The sequence below is a fragment of the Leucoraja erinacea genome, chromosome 19 (assembly GCF_028641065.1).
Source record: "Leucoraja erinacea ecotype New England chromosome 19, Leri_hhj_1, whole genome shotgun sequence".
Taxonomy (NCBI): Eukaryota; Metazoa; Chordata; class Chondrichthyes; order Rajiformes; family Rajidae; genus Leucoraja; species Leucoraja erinaceus.
The window spans coordinates 39,726,255-39,739,911 of NC_073395.1; the positions used below are offsets into that span (position 1 = coordinate 39,726,255).

Below are 13,657 nucleotides of genomic sequence, written 5' to 3' on the forward strand. Positions count from 1 at the left end.
GTGAAAAAGGACCATCTTACCATGGAGATGAACACAAAGGGTTCATTTTCCAAGTTCTTATTGCAGAGGCAACAAATGTTCTCCCGTTTTTTCCACATACCACCGAATCAGGTTGGCAAGATTTTTCTATCCATAAATAATATTGAATTGAAATTAAAGGTTAGGGAACTTTTATATGTAGTTGACCCACAAATTTCATTACCATTCATGGAAGCTCACAGTGCTAGTGCTTATTGTGAAATGAGGTTAGTCAGACTAAATTCTGTTTGTAGGATCTAACAGGTGAGCTATACGTCTAAAGAAATAATAGGGATACAATGTAAACCATTACCATTATTGTTTAATAAATTATTATCACAAAATGCATTCTTGTTCAGTATCACTAAACGCATTGTACAGTAACCTGAATATGATATACTCTGCCTCTGAAAGTTTCCGTTGACTTAAATACATGGAACACCATCAAGGGGTGACAATTATATTCCAAATAAATATTTTACATCATATTTACTGACAATGTTCACAGTAATATGAAATAACATCAGAATTTGGTTAATCAATGTCAAAAAGCACTCCTCGCTTTTAATTATTTTGCTCAGTTAAATGGACAGGATAAACCTGAAGTCTGAAGGAGGGTCTCGACATGAAACATCACCTATGATGTAGGAGAGGTTGAGTAGGCTGGGACTCTATTCCTTGGAGCGAAGGAGGATGAGGGGGAATCTTATAGAGGTGTATAAAATCATGAGAGGAATAGAACGGGTAGATGTACAGGGTCTCTTGGCCAGCGTAGGGGAATCGAGGACCAGAGGACATAGGTTTAAGGTGAAGGGGAAAAGATTTAATAGGAATCTGAGGGATAACTTTTTCACACAAAGGGTGGTGGGTGTATGGGACATGCTGCCAGAGGAGGTAGTTTGGGCTGGGACTGTCCCATCGTTTAAGAAATAGATAGACAGTTACATGGAAAGGACAGGTTTGGAGGGATGTGGACCAAGCACAGGCAGGTGGGTCTAGTGTAGCTGGGACATGTTGGTTGGTGTGGGCAGGTTCGGCCGAAGGTCCTGTTTCCACACTGTATCACTCTATGACTATAATTCAATGCCTTTTCTCCAGAGATACTGTCTGACCCGCTAGGTTACTCCAGCGTTTTGTGTCTAACTTTGGTTTAAATCATCGTCTGCAGTTCCTTCCTATGCAGGATAAACCAATTAAGCTAGTTCCAATAATCCCTTGGTTTGGAAAGTACCTTAAAGATGATGAAATTTGAAACCAGTGTCAAAAAGCAAAATAGCATGTAGAGTTAGAAATTCTGCAGTGACTGGATTAGCGGGTGAAATGTGTTTTGCACAGCGGGCTAATAAATATTCTGGCTTTGCACCAGTTTGCACCACACTCTATTCTTTCTTTATTCAGAGAGAGGTGGATGTCTTACACCCAAAATAGTTGTGATCCCAGTGCACGTTTGATACATCAGTGAAGTAGAGGATTCTCACAACAAATGATTTTGTTCTCAGATTGATGTCCGTGTTGGAAAAGCTGCTGGTCATGTTGCTTTTGCAGTAGTGATGTCCTCACACAACTATTAAGTGACAGGAAACAAAGATTAGGAAACATTGGGTAACATTTAGGTTCAGAGGCTGTGGTTAGTGAATTGCTGTAAAATTGTACTAGATCCCAAGCTATTCACAATCTCTGTTCAGGACTTGGCTGAGGGGACCAAGGGTAATATTTCTAAGTTTCTGATGATAATAATAATAATAATAATCTTATTTATATAGCACATTTTTAGTCAACTTGCATTGACCCCAAAGTACTTCACATAATTACATTACATTTACACACAGGCAAAGGTGGGTCAAGTGTCTTGCCCCAAGGACACAACGACAGTATGCACTCCAAGCGGGATTCGAACCAGCTACCTTCCGGTCGCCAGCCGAACACTTAGCCCATTGCGCCATCTGTCGTGATACTAAAGTTGGATGTCAATGTGGACTGTGAGGAGAATGCAGAGAGGTTTCGTTCAGACCGAAAGGTCTGAATGACAATAAAAGAATCTAAGTCTAAGTCTATCTAAGGTTTCAGAGAAATATAGACTGGCTAAGTGAATGAATGAATAAGTTGATTGGCCAAGTATTCACATACAAGGAATTTGCCTTGGTCCTCCGCCCGCAAATGGGCATGGACAAGGCAAGGACATGTATGTGGGGAGTTTTGGGCACCATACTATTGGAAGGATGGGATCATTTTGGTGAGGATGCAGGCACCATTCACCAGGACATTGCATGGGGCCAATCATTGTGGCTGCGAGGATAGGTTTAGCAAATTAAGTTTGCTTTTCCTGAGGTAAAGAGATTTAATTGAAGTGTGCAAAATTATTATTACTCATGGATGATCTGTTTGGGTTTCACCACAGTGATACTGATCTGGAACTCTATATGTCCCCAAAATGCAAGGGTTTATTACAGTGATGAGATAACAATACCTGCTCTAATATCAGAGAAGCACCTGATGTGGTATTAACAAGTGTAACTTAAGTTACTAGAAATTAGGGGGAAACTCCCCATTGGTGGTAGCTTTACCTAGCATGATGGCTTGTGGTGGCCAAGGCTCCAGCAACTGGAAGTGAAGGATGTGAGTCTTCCACCTGGTTTTGTCATGGTCCTTAGGATGATGATGGAAGCCAATAATCTCAGCCCAAGGGCACTGAGAAAAATAGCTCTTTTTGGACTTTAAGGAAGCTTAAGTAAGAGGGGATGGTGTTGATGATTTAGATGAGCAGGAAGTGTTCCACACTTCAGCAGCATTATGGAAACATTGACTGGAATGTGGTTGCAGCTCAGGCCACCCTTGACTCCCACACGAACATTGACTCATACACCTCCTCCGTTTTGGACTTTATCAACTCCACCATTAACAGTGCCACCTCCCTCAAACGGATTACCACATTCCCGAATCAGAAACCATGGATGAACAGAGAGGTCAGGCTACTGCTGAAAGCACGGGACACCGCTTTCAGGTCAGACGATGCTCGAGCCTACAGTTCATCCAGGGCTAACCTGAAGAGGGGCATCAAGAAGGCCAAGCACTGCTACAAGCTAAGGATCGAGGAACACTTTAATAACAACTCCGACCCCCGACGCATGTGGCAAGGCATCCAGGCCATCCCAGACTATAGACCCACCAACACCACCCCTACATCCAGCAATGCCTCCTTCCTTGAGGAGCTTAATCACTTCTACGGCCGCTTCGACAGGGACAATCTAGAGACAGCCATCAAGGCTGTGCTACCTGCCGATCACCAACCCCTCACATTCACCCCCTACGACGTATACGTGGCACTGAGTAGGACTAATGCACGTAAAGCTGCTGGCCCTGACGGCATCCCTGGGCGCGTCCTCAGGGTCTGTGCTGCGCAGCTGACAGACGTCTGGACTGACATCTTCAACCTGTCACTTGCCCAAGCAGCTGTCCCCATGTGTTTTAAAGCCACCTCCATCGTGCCGGTGCCAAAACATTCCACTGTGGCGAGCCTCAACAACTTCCGCCCAGTTGCACCTATTCCCATCATCACTAAGTGCTTCGAGAGGCTGGACCTGGCACACCTCAAAGGCTGCCTACCCCCCACACTGGATCCCCATCAGTTCGCCTACCACCAGAACAGGAGTACGGAGGATGCCATCTCAACGGCACTTCACTCCGCCCTCTCCCACCTTGACAACAGAGACACCTACGTGAGAATGCTGTTCATCGACTTTAGCTCAGCATTTAACACCATTATTCCATCAAAACTGATCACCAAACTCATCGACCTGGGCATCGACCCCTCCCTCTGCAACTGGATACTGGGCTTTCTAACCAACAGACCCCAGTCTGTTAGGTTAGACAAGCACACCTCTTCAACCCTCACCCTGAACACCGGTGTTCCACACGGCTGTGTGCTGAGCCCTATCCTCTACTCCCTCTTCACCTACGACTGCACACCTGTACATGGTACTAACACCATCATCAAGTATATAGATCAGATTCAGATTCAGATTCAGATTCAACTTTAATTGTCATTGTCAGTGTACAGTACAGAGACAACAAAATGCATTTAGCATCTCCCTGGAAGAGCGACATAGCATATGATTTGAATAACTATTTACATTAGCATATATACAGACATAGATGATACAACTCGTGCATGAGGACCAATTTTCTTCTGCTCTCCAAGCAGCATGGTGCGCTGACAACAACCTGGCCCTTAACACCAAGAAGACCAAGGAGCTCATTTTGGACTACAGAAGGTCTAGGGGTGGCACGCAACGGGATGGAGGTGGAGCATGTTTCCAGCTTCAGGTTTCTGGGGGTCAAAATCTCTGATGACCTCTCTTGGACCCACAATACCTCAACACTGGTCAAGAAGGCTCACCAGCGTCTCTTCTTCATGAGGAGACTAAAGAATGTCCATCTGTCTCCTCAGATCCTGGTGAACTTCTACCGCTGCGCCATCGAGAGCATCCTTACCAACTGTATCACAGTATGGTATGGCAACTGCTCTGCCTCCGACCGGAAAGCACTGCAGAGGGTGGTGAAAACTGCCCAACGCATCACCGGTTCTTCACTCCCCTCAATTGAGGGGTTACACAGAAAAGCTGGAGAAACTCAGCGGGTGCAGCAGCATCTATGGAGCGAAGGAAATAGGCAACGTTTCGGGCCGAAACCCTTCTTCAGACTGATCGGGGGTGGGGGTGGGTGGGGACAAGAAAGGGAAAAGAAAGGGAAAAGGAGGAGTAGCCAGAAGGCTGGAGGGTGGGAGGAGACAGCAGGGGAGCTGAGGAAGGGGAGGAGACAGCAAGGACTAACAGAATTGGGAGAATTCGATGTTCATGCCCCGGGGGTGTAGACTCCCCAAACGGAATATGAGGTGCTGTTCCTCCAATTTCCGGTGCTGCTCGCTGTGGCCATGGAGGAGACCCAGGACAGAGAGGTCGGAGGCGGAGTGGGAGGGGGAGTTGAAGTGCTGAGCCACCGGGAGGTCAGCTTGGTTATTGCGGACCGAGCGGAGGTGTTCGGCGAAACGATCGCCCAACCTCCGCTTGGTCTCACCGATATAGATCTGCTGGCATCTAGAGCAGCGGACGCAATAGATGAGGTTGGAAGAGATGCAGGTAAACCTCTGTCGCACCTGGAACGACTGCTTGGGTCCTTGAACGGAGTCGAGGGGGGAGGTAAAGGGACAAGTGTTGCACCTCCTGCGGTTGCAAGGGAAAGTGCCCGGGGAGGGGGTGGACCGAGAGGGAAGGGAAGAATTGACAAGGGAGTTATGGAGGGAGCGGTCTCTGCGGAAGGCAGACATGGGGGGAGATGGGAAGATGTGGCAAGTAGTGGGGTCACGTTGGAGGTGGCGAAACTGACGGAGGATTATTTTTTGTATGTGACGGCTGGGTGGGGTGAAAGGTGAGGACTAGGGGGACTCGGCCCTTGTTGCGAGTGCGGGGATGGGGAGAGAGAGCAGTGTTGCGGGGTATGGAAGAGACCCTGGTGCGAGCCTCATTTATGGTGGAGGAGGGGAACCCCCGTTCCCTGAATAGTGAGGACATTTCAGATGTCCTGGTGTGGAACGCCTCATCCGTGGAGCAGATGCGGCGTAGACGGAGGAATTGGGAGTAGGGGATGGAGTCCTTACAGGAAGCAGGGTGGGAAGAAGTGTAGTCCAGATAGCCATGGGAGTCAGTGGGTTTATAGTGTATGTCGGTTAGAAGTCTATCACCTGCAATGGAGATAGTGAGGTCAAGGAATGGTAGGGAAGTGTCGGAAATGGTCCAGGTGTATTTCAGTGCCGGATGGAAATTAGTGGTGAAGTGGATGAAGTCAGTCAGTTGTGTGCGGGTGCAGGAGGTGGCACCAAAGCAGTCGTCGATGTGCCCCTTAATTGAGTCTGTCCAGAGCAAGCGATGTCTGGAATGCTCTCACCATAAGCACAGACTGTTTACCCTCCTCCCGTCTGGGAGGCGCTACAATTCTCGCCGTTCCCAGAACAGCAGGTTCAGGAACAGTTTCTTCCCTGCGGCTGTTACCCTACTTAACTCTGCACCTTGGTGATTGCCAGTCACCACCCCCCCGGACACTCTTTCCCCCAGTGACTGATCTCCCCCCAAAAAAATTGCACTACTGCTACTGTATATACATATATATATATTTACTGTTCCATTATTCTATGTTCACACTTCTGGGTGAGATGCTAACTGCATTTTGTTGTCTCTGTACTTGTACACTGCACAATGACAAATAATTTTGATTCTGAATCTGAATCTGAATTGAAGTGTTCTTAATAGAATCACAGGGCCATTCAATGTAGAAACAGGCCCTTCCGTTCAACTTGCCCAACATGTCCCATCCACACTAGTCCCATCTGCCTGCATTTGGCCCATATCCCTCCAAACCTCTCCTATCCATGTACCTGCCAAATTGTTTCTCAAACTTTACAATAGTCCCAGCCTCAACTACCTCCTCCGGCATGCACCCACCACCCTTTGTATGAAATATTGAACAAGATTTGATTCAAATATTGACCAAGATATGTATAGGGAATTATAGACCAAGATGAAGTATATCCCAATCTATTAATAGATAAAAGTGAGGAAAGTGCAGTTAAACCTTTTGATCATACCTGGCTCCAGGAGTGATAATTGGAACCTTAAGTGTCACTAATGTTGTACTGTTTTTAACAAGGCAGGAAGAGATAAACAATAATTTCAGTTCAGCGGTGGGTAAATTCTGACGGTGATCTTCATTTCAAAAGACATAATTAATCAAGGACATTAAGCTTATATTTGTTGAGAACACAAGAAAACAGTAGTAGTCCATCAGGTCTTTCAAGTCTGCCCTACCATTCTGTTTTCCAGTTCCCCAGTACCTCAATTCCACGATTTTCAATGTTTTTTAAAATCTCAACCTTAAATATATCAAATAATTTGATCTCCTCATGGGAAAACAATAGCAGAGATTCATTACCCTATGAGGCCCCTTATTTTTATAACTATGGCCTCCTGACTGGACCTCTCCCATTAGTGAACATTATCCTGACAAGCCCTTTATGTAATTTATACATTGGAATAAGGTTACTCCTCATTGAGATTCACAATATCATATATATATATATATATATATGGGTGCAATGCATTTCCTTGTTTGCCTGAAGTCTGTAAAGTAAACATTACATGATAATGTCAAACACAGCAACAAATACAGTGGTGAGTGCAAATTTACAGAAAGGTGCAAGGACTACAGTGCAATCTAAAGCAGTGCAAAGAACACCAGAGTATAATAATGGAACAGCCAAATGAGGTAGAGTTAAGAGTACATAGAAAATAGAATTTAGAACAAGACCATATCCGTCATCCCACAGTGCCTGTGTCCATCATTTATCTACCTGCACATAACTATATCCCTCCATTCCCGTTATTTTAGGAAGGAGATGAGGAGAAATTTCTTTAGACCGAAACCTGTGGAATTCTTTGCCACAGAAGGCTGTAGATATTTTTACTATACGACATAACTTTATTTATCCCAGGAGGGAACTAGTCATAAAAACACAAAATACGTGAAACATGAAATTAAAGTGATCAGTGGAAACGATCGGGGATGTGGAAAGTTTGGGAGGGAAGTGGGGCGAGGAGCAATGGGGGGAGGAGTCAGTCTCAGTCTACCCCACAACAGAAGGGGGAGGAGTTGTACAGTTTGATAGCTACAGGGAAGAAGGATCTCCTGTGGTGTTCTGTGCTGCATCTTGGTGGAACTAGTCTACTGCTGAAGGTGCTCCTCAGGTTGACCAGTGTGTCATGGAGGGGGTGAGCTGTATTGTGCAGGATGCTCCGCAGTTTGATTCAAACTCTGCCCCCAGAATGGAGCTAACCTTCATGATGAGTTTGTAGATCCTGTTGGTGTTGGTAGCCTTCACCCTGCTGCCCCAGCACACGGCAGTGAAGAACATGGCATTGGGTATCACCGATTGGTGGAACATCTGCAGCATCTCACTGCAGATGTTGAAGGAGCGGAGCTTCTCAAGATGCACAGGCGACTCTGTCCCTTCTTGTACAGGGCCTCAGTGTTCCTGGACCAGTCCAGTTTACTGTCCAGGTACACTCCAAGGTATTTGTACTATCTGGTAAACTGCACATCCACACCATTGATTGAGACAGGGGACGGGGGGGGGGGGGGGGGGGGTGTGTGTTTAGGAGGGGTGTTCCTCTCCTCCTAAAGTCCAGCACCAACTCCTTAGTCTTGTCGGTGTTGAGCTGCAGGTGAATCAGCCCACACCATTCAACTAAGATCAGATGAGATTAGATTAGATTCCTTTATTGTCATTAAGACCTTTCGGTCTGAACGAAATTTCATTGCCTGCAGTCATACATATAATAACAAATAACAAAACACACAATAAACGCAAATTAACATCCACCACAGTGAGTTGACTACACCTCTGTATTCAGCTTCCATCCCCTCCATGATGCAGCCAGAGGTGCCGAAGGCAGAGATAGATAGATTCTTGATTAGTACGTGTGTCAGAGGTTATGGGGAGAAGGCAGAAGAATGAGGTTAGGAGGTAGCGATAGATCAGCCATGATTGAATGGTGGAGTAGATTTGATGGGCCAAATGGCCTTATTCTACTCCTATTCCTGATGACCTTATGATTCCCGCAATATCCATACGTCCATAACGCAATCCATATCAGAAGACCTGGCGAACCGCAGCCTACAGGGTGAAGCTACTGAGCCAGGTCCAAGGCCAAGCGCAAGACCTGGCGAACCTTTACCTGCAGGGGGAGTCGCCCAGTTGCCCTCTGCTCGTAGGTCCTGGAAGCCCTGCTAACCCCTCGAGTACCAGAGACTGGGAGGATGGAGGCAGTGATGCAATGACAGACACGGCCAGCTAGATAGGAGAGGAGTTGGTCTGGGATCTGGCCTACTGCGCTACGGGAGGTGCCCCCTGGGAACAAAGGTAGATGGGCGAGGATAGAACGTCAATTCGCTAATACCCCCCTAATCCAGGCACCATTCTGGTAAACCTCCTCTGCACCCTTTCCAAAGCCTCCACATCTTTCCTATAATGGGGCAACCAGAACTGAACACAATACTCCAAATGCGGCCTAACCAAAGTCCTGTACATCTTTGGAGCATGGGAGGAAACTGGAGCACCTGGCGAAAACCCATGCGGTCATGGAGAGAACGTACAAACTCTCTCCAGACAGCACCCATAGTCAGGATCGAACACTGATCTCTGGAGCTGTAAGGCAGCAACACTACCGCTGCCCTACCTATTGTGCTGCCCTACCTATTTTGCAAGTGAGGCAACTGTATAATTCATTCCCTCTTCCAATTGAAGGAGGCGTCTACAACCATCTTCTCAGATAACATCAGGCATCAAATGTTGGTCTTGCTAACAGCATGTGACACGACTATTTGAATGAAATCCAGATTTTGCAATCATTTATTGCTAACTGGCATAACATTGTAATTCTAGCAATTGTAAATGCTTATTTGCTGTGGCACTTTTGTTTAGGACGTACGGTGGATTTGCAGCTTGTTGTTAAAGGAGATAAATTGGAAAATCCTATATTAATTGTAAAGCTTTTTAATAGTTAACAAGATCCACTGCGGGTATAGGATTTTCAGCTTCATCTGCTGCAGATTGTCAAACATGTAGCGTAAAACTGCTTATGATTCAAAAATCTCCTTGAAATTCTCCACAAAAAAACTCCAAGTCAGGTCATGGCAAGCACTGCATGTGTGGAATACACAATGCCAAATTTCCAACCATGCTTTCTCACTCTCACTCCCAATTAGTTCCCACCCCTATAGATTTATCTTCTTTATATTTGCTAGTAATGAAGCTTGAGTTCTGTATAAATGTCAATTTAACAGAAAGCTATACAAATTCGTAAACCTGATATATGGATGATCCCAAACATTCCCTGTAAGATGGTTCATTATATCAATATTTTGTGTCTATAAAAAATCATGCAAAATTGCTTTGTGGCTCCCAGGGTTTTAGCTTTAACACAGCAAAAATAAAAAATGAAAATGAGATATACATTTGGTTTTGCTTTTATGTTTTTTAATGATGCCTGCGTTAGTGGATTTAATTTCTGTTAATTATAATGAACAACGGCAGAAATGGCAGAAACTTTCTTCCTAAGTTAGATCCCGAATTCTTTATTTGCAATAGCTTTACTTGTGATATGTTCAAGATAATGTGTAGCATGTATTCTTGATGCAATTAATACAATCCCATAAGATTGTCTTACTCGAAGCAGACAAGTCTATTGGGGCAATTGTTGGTGGACAGAAGCAAATTGGTCCTCATGCAGGAGCAGTACTTACCATAATTGTGATGGATTTATATGATACTCTATTAGGCTGATGTTACAATGCTGGTGCTCTCTATTTCTAACACAAATGCCACAAGTCACATATAGTAATACAAATAGAACAGAGAGAAGTAATGAGGTAGAATTGTACGTAAAGGTGCAGGGGAAAGATTACAGCGAAGAAAGGCACAGAAATTAAGGCACATCAAATCAAAATGAAATATTAAAAATTGCTTAACAATATACTGTTGTTATTCAAATTAAATGTTTTTTCTTTCAATTACTATTCTGTAACCTTTCCATTTTCAGGCTTTCTATTACTTTCATTTAATTTTCTCTTCTCTCACACTCTCTGTAATAGTTTCCTTTCCTTTCTGTTGTTATTTATGCTGATCCCAGAGGTTGCTCATCACAATGGTTTGAAGGAGGTTAAGGGTCACTTGGAAGAGCCCATTCACAAATGATGATGCTGACATCTTTTACAGGTGACGTGGTGCCAGATTGTCCATGATCTAATGTTCCTTTTATTCCATTAGGTTGTGCTCCAAGTTAAGAACCCGAACAGGCAATACAGCTGCCACAGATCAAACAATGGATACAAAAGGACACTTATCTATAACCTTAATGCAAGAGGTCTTGAGTAATAATGAGTAAACTTACAAGGGAATAGCTTGATATTGGTAAAATTATTAATTATTCCCACTACGATCAAATTCAATAGAAATAGTGGCACCCATGCCATTGCCATATTGATGAATTTTCTATCAGGTTTGCTACTGAGAATTATTGTCAGAACTCTGCACTTACGATTAATTGTTGAAACAATGCTGAGAAAATGAGGGGAAATATTTTCATGTAAATGATAAAATGAAAATAACTCACAATAATAATGCAATCTGGAAGAATAATGAAAACATAAAAACAACAATCAACTTTAACAAGTTTAAATTTAGTCATTAACAATATCAGGAGAATATTCTTGTTAAAGATGGAACAGGACTTCAGAGCAATGCTGCAGAAAGGCATGCAAGGGGTTCCTGGATATCCCACGTCAGCCAAACTGGAGATTCTCCACGATATTCAGTTTCTTGAAATGATCTTGGTTATGCTAAACTGAAAACACATAGAGGCCATTGATGAAATTGCAAATAATGATTGAAGTATGGAAAAATATGCAGATGTGAAAGACATTGTTGTTCATGGCATTATTCAGCATGAATATCCCAAAGGGGTAAATGACAGAAAGTGAAAAAGCCCCTGACCTTGGCCTGGTGAGAGGCAAAGCAGTAATGACTTGTGTTTCCAGAAGTGATAACAGGACACCAGTTCGTTTTCTCAGGCTGACTGCAAAGCGTAGCCACAAAATCTACATCCAGTGACTGTTTCTGGAAAATTCAGAAGATTTAGCACATGTTGTTGGCATCACACCAAGGTTTATGTGCAGATGACTGTGAAGCTGAAAGAATCTGACCAAGTGTTCCCTTAAACAAAAACATTTCAGTCCACAATGTTTCCTTGAGATTTGTTTTTGCTAAACAGTTTTGAGCTGTGCTTGTAAAAGTGAAAAGTATAAACCGGACTGTGTTTTACGAATGGAACAAATTAATCAAAGCTTTTGCCTTGTACATGGCATAAAGCCAGACATGAATAGTCTGACAGATGAAGTTTAGAAACAGTTTTCTTGCAAGGCTAATTTGAGGTGAACTCAGATGCATTGAAGATTTACAAGTACTACAAAGTTATGACTAGAGCAAAGTTCAAAGTGGTAATCCACTGTTCATAATGCAAACAGAACACTGCTGCTCATAGATTGATTTTATTTTCTTAGACTACCTTCAATGTTAATTTTCGGGCCAGACAGCTTGAACATTGTGAGACTGTTTCACTTCAAAGTGTTGAAAGATGTTGCCGGCCTTAACTCTTTCATAACCATTCATCAATTTATGAAGTTGCTCCTTGAATCAAACATATTCCACGACCACATTAAAATGCAACTTTACTTACCTTTGACATCCACTTCGACAAAATGTGCAGATTGTTTGTTACAGAAAACCTATACCAGGGCTGTGAGCTTCATACTGGCTGCTTCCTAAATAAAATAGTGGACACAGCACAGCTTAATGTAACAGGTGAACATTTAATGAGAGATTAAATGATACTAATGATACTATTATTTTTTATATATTATACTAATTCCAATTAATTCCAATAGTTATTATAGTTGACTGAGGAGTGAGGCCCGTTGCAGATTTATATTGAGAACAAGGGCACAGTTTCACCGAATATATGAAGGTGCAGGTTGGGCTCAGCTTTTTGGGCTGAACAATAGTTTGTAAGAAATTATGTCATCTGAAATCAAGTCTTTGTAACCATACCATGACTGTTAAAATTACTGAGTTATCTCTTTTAATTTGAAAAATATTGTAATCGGTCCCCAGTTACGAGTTTGCCTATAAATAAATATAGCCCATGCCAAAAAATAAATATAGTTCTGACAATAATGTTAGATTCAAAAGTCCAATATACTTACAAACATTCATTTCTGTGATTGACAAACCTCGAAATTCTCCATTCTTCTCAGTCTCATGAGCTTTTGATACCATTCATTCCAATACTGTGGCGGTATGGTTAAATATCGAGTGATTTTTGTGCATTTCCTTACTTATAGACAAAATCCACCTCTCAGAACCTGTTCATTATCCAGGGATGGCCAGTATTGATTTAGTTATCACTAACATCATGGATGATAAACAGAACTTTGGGCACACAGACTAAATCACAGACTAAATACTTGACTACATCACAAACATGTTGCAGCTTACTAAGGTGTAAAATCTGAAGTGGTAATGCCTGGCTGAGAAGCTTTTTTTTCATATTCACTGGGAATGCTAAGCTGAAGCTTGAGAGGTTAAATAAACCAGATCCTCACCATTCTGCTGACATTAGGCATGTCTTGTCAGCGAATATGGAAACTTTCAAATTTAGATTTCAAATCTCTTCAGATTATGGACAAGGAATAAACCTATGTACTCAAGGATACTTTGTCTTATTACTTTTTTTTGCTGTCACTTAGCTAATGAATGCAAGAGATGAATAATTTATGCTTTTTTATTAGCTGTATTGTAATGCCAGTCATATGATTTGTGATTCTTAAGTGCTTTAATTCTGGTGTGGGTGAAATATGTATTTTGTCTAATATTCAGTAATATAGTAATAACATTAAACATTATTGCTGTAATATATTTTAAAGCATAGATTAAGTAAGTCACTCTGTTATTTACAGTGATAGAACAGTTTGGTTC

At 42.9% G+C, this 13,657-nt stretch overlaps 1 long non-coding RNA gene across 1 annotated transcript; it reads right to left on the minus strand.

Annotated features, from left to right (window-relative positions):
• Window positions 1–236: 236 nt before the first annotated feature.
• Window positions 237–13,384, minus strand: LOC129706516 (uncharacterized). Its single transcript, XR_008725070.1, has 3 exons — window positions 12,886–13,384; window positions 12,360–12,444; window positions 237–1,582 (listed from the first exon to the last, which is right to left on the minus strand). It is a non-coding gene; the product is annotated as an uncharacterized LOC129706516 (long non-coding RNA).
• Window positions 13,385–13,657: the final 273 nt, after the last annotated feature.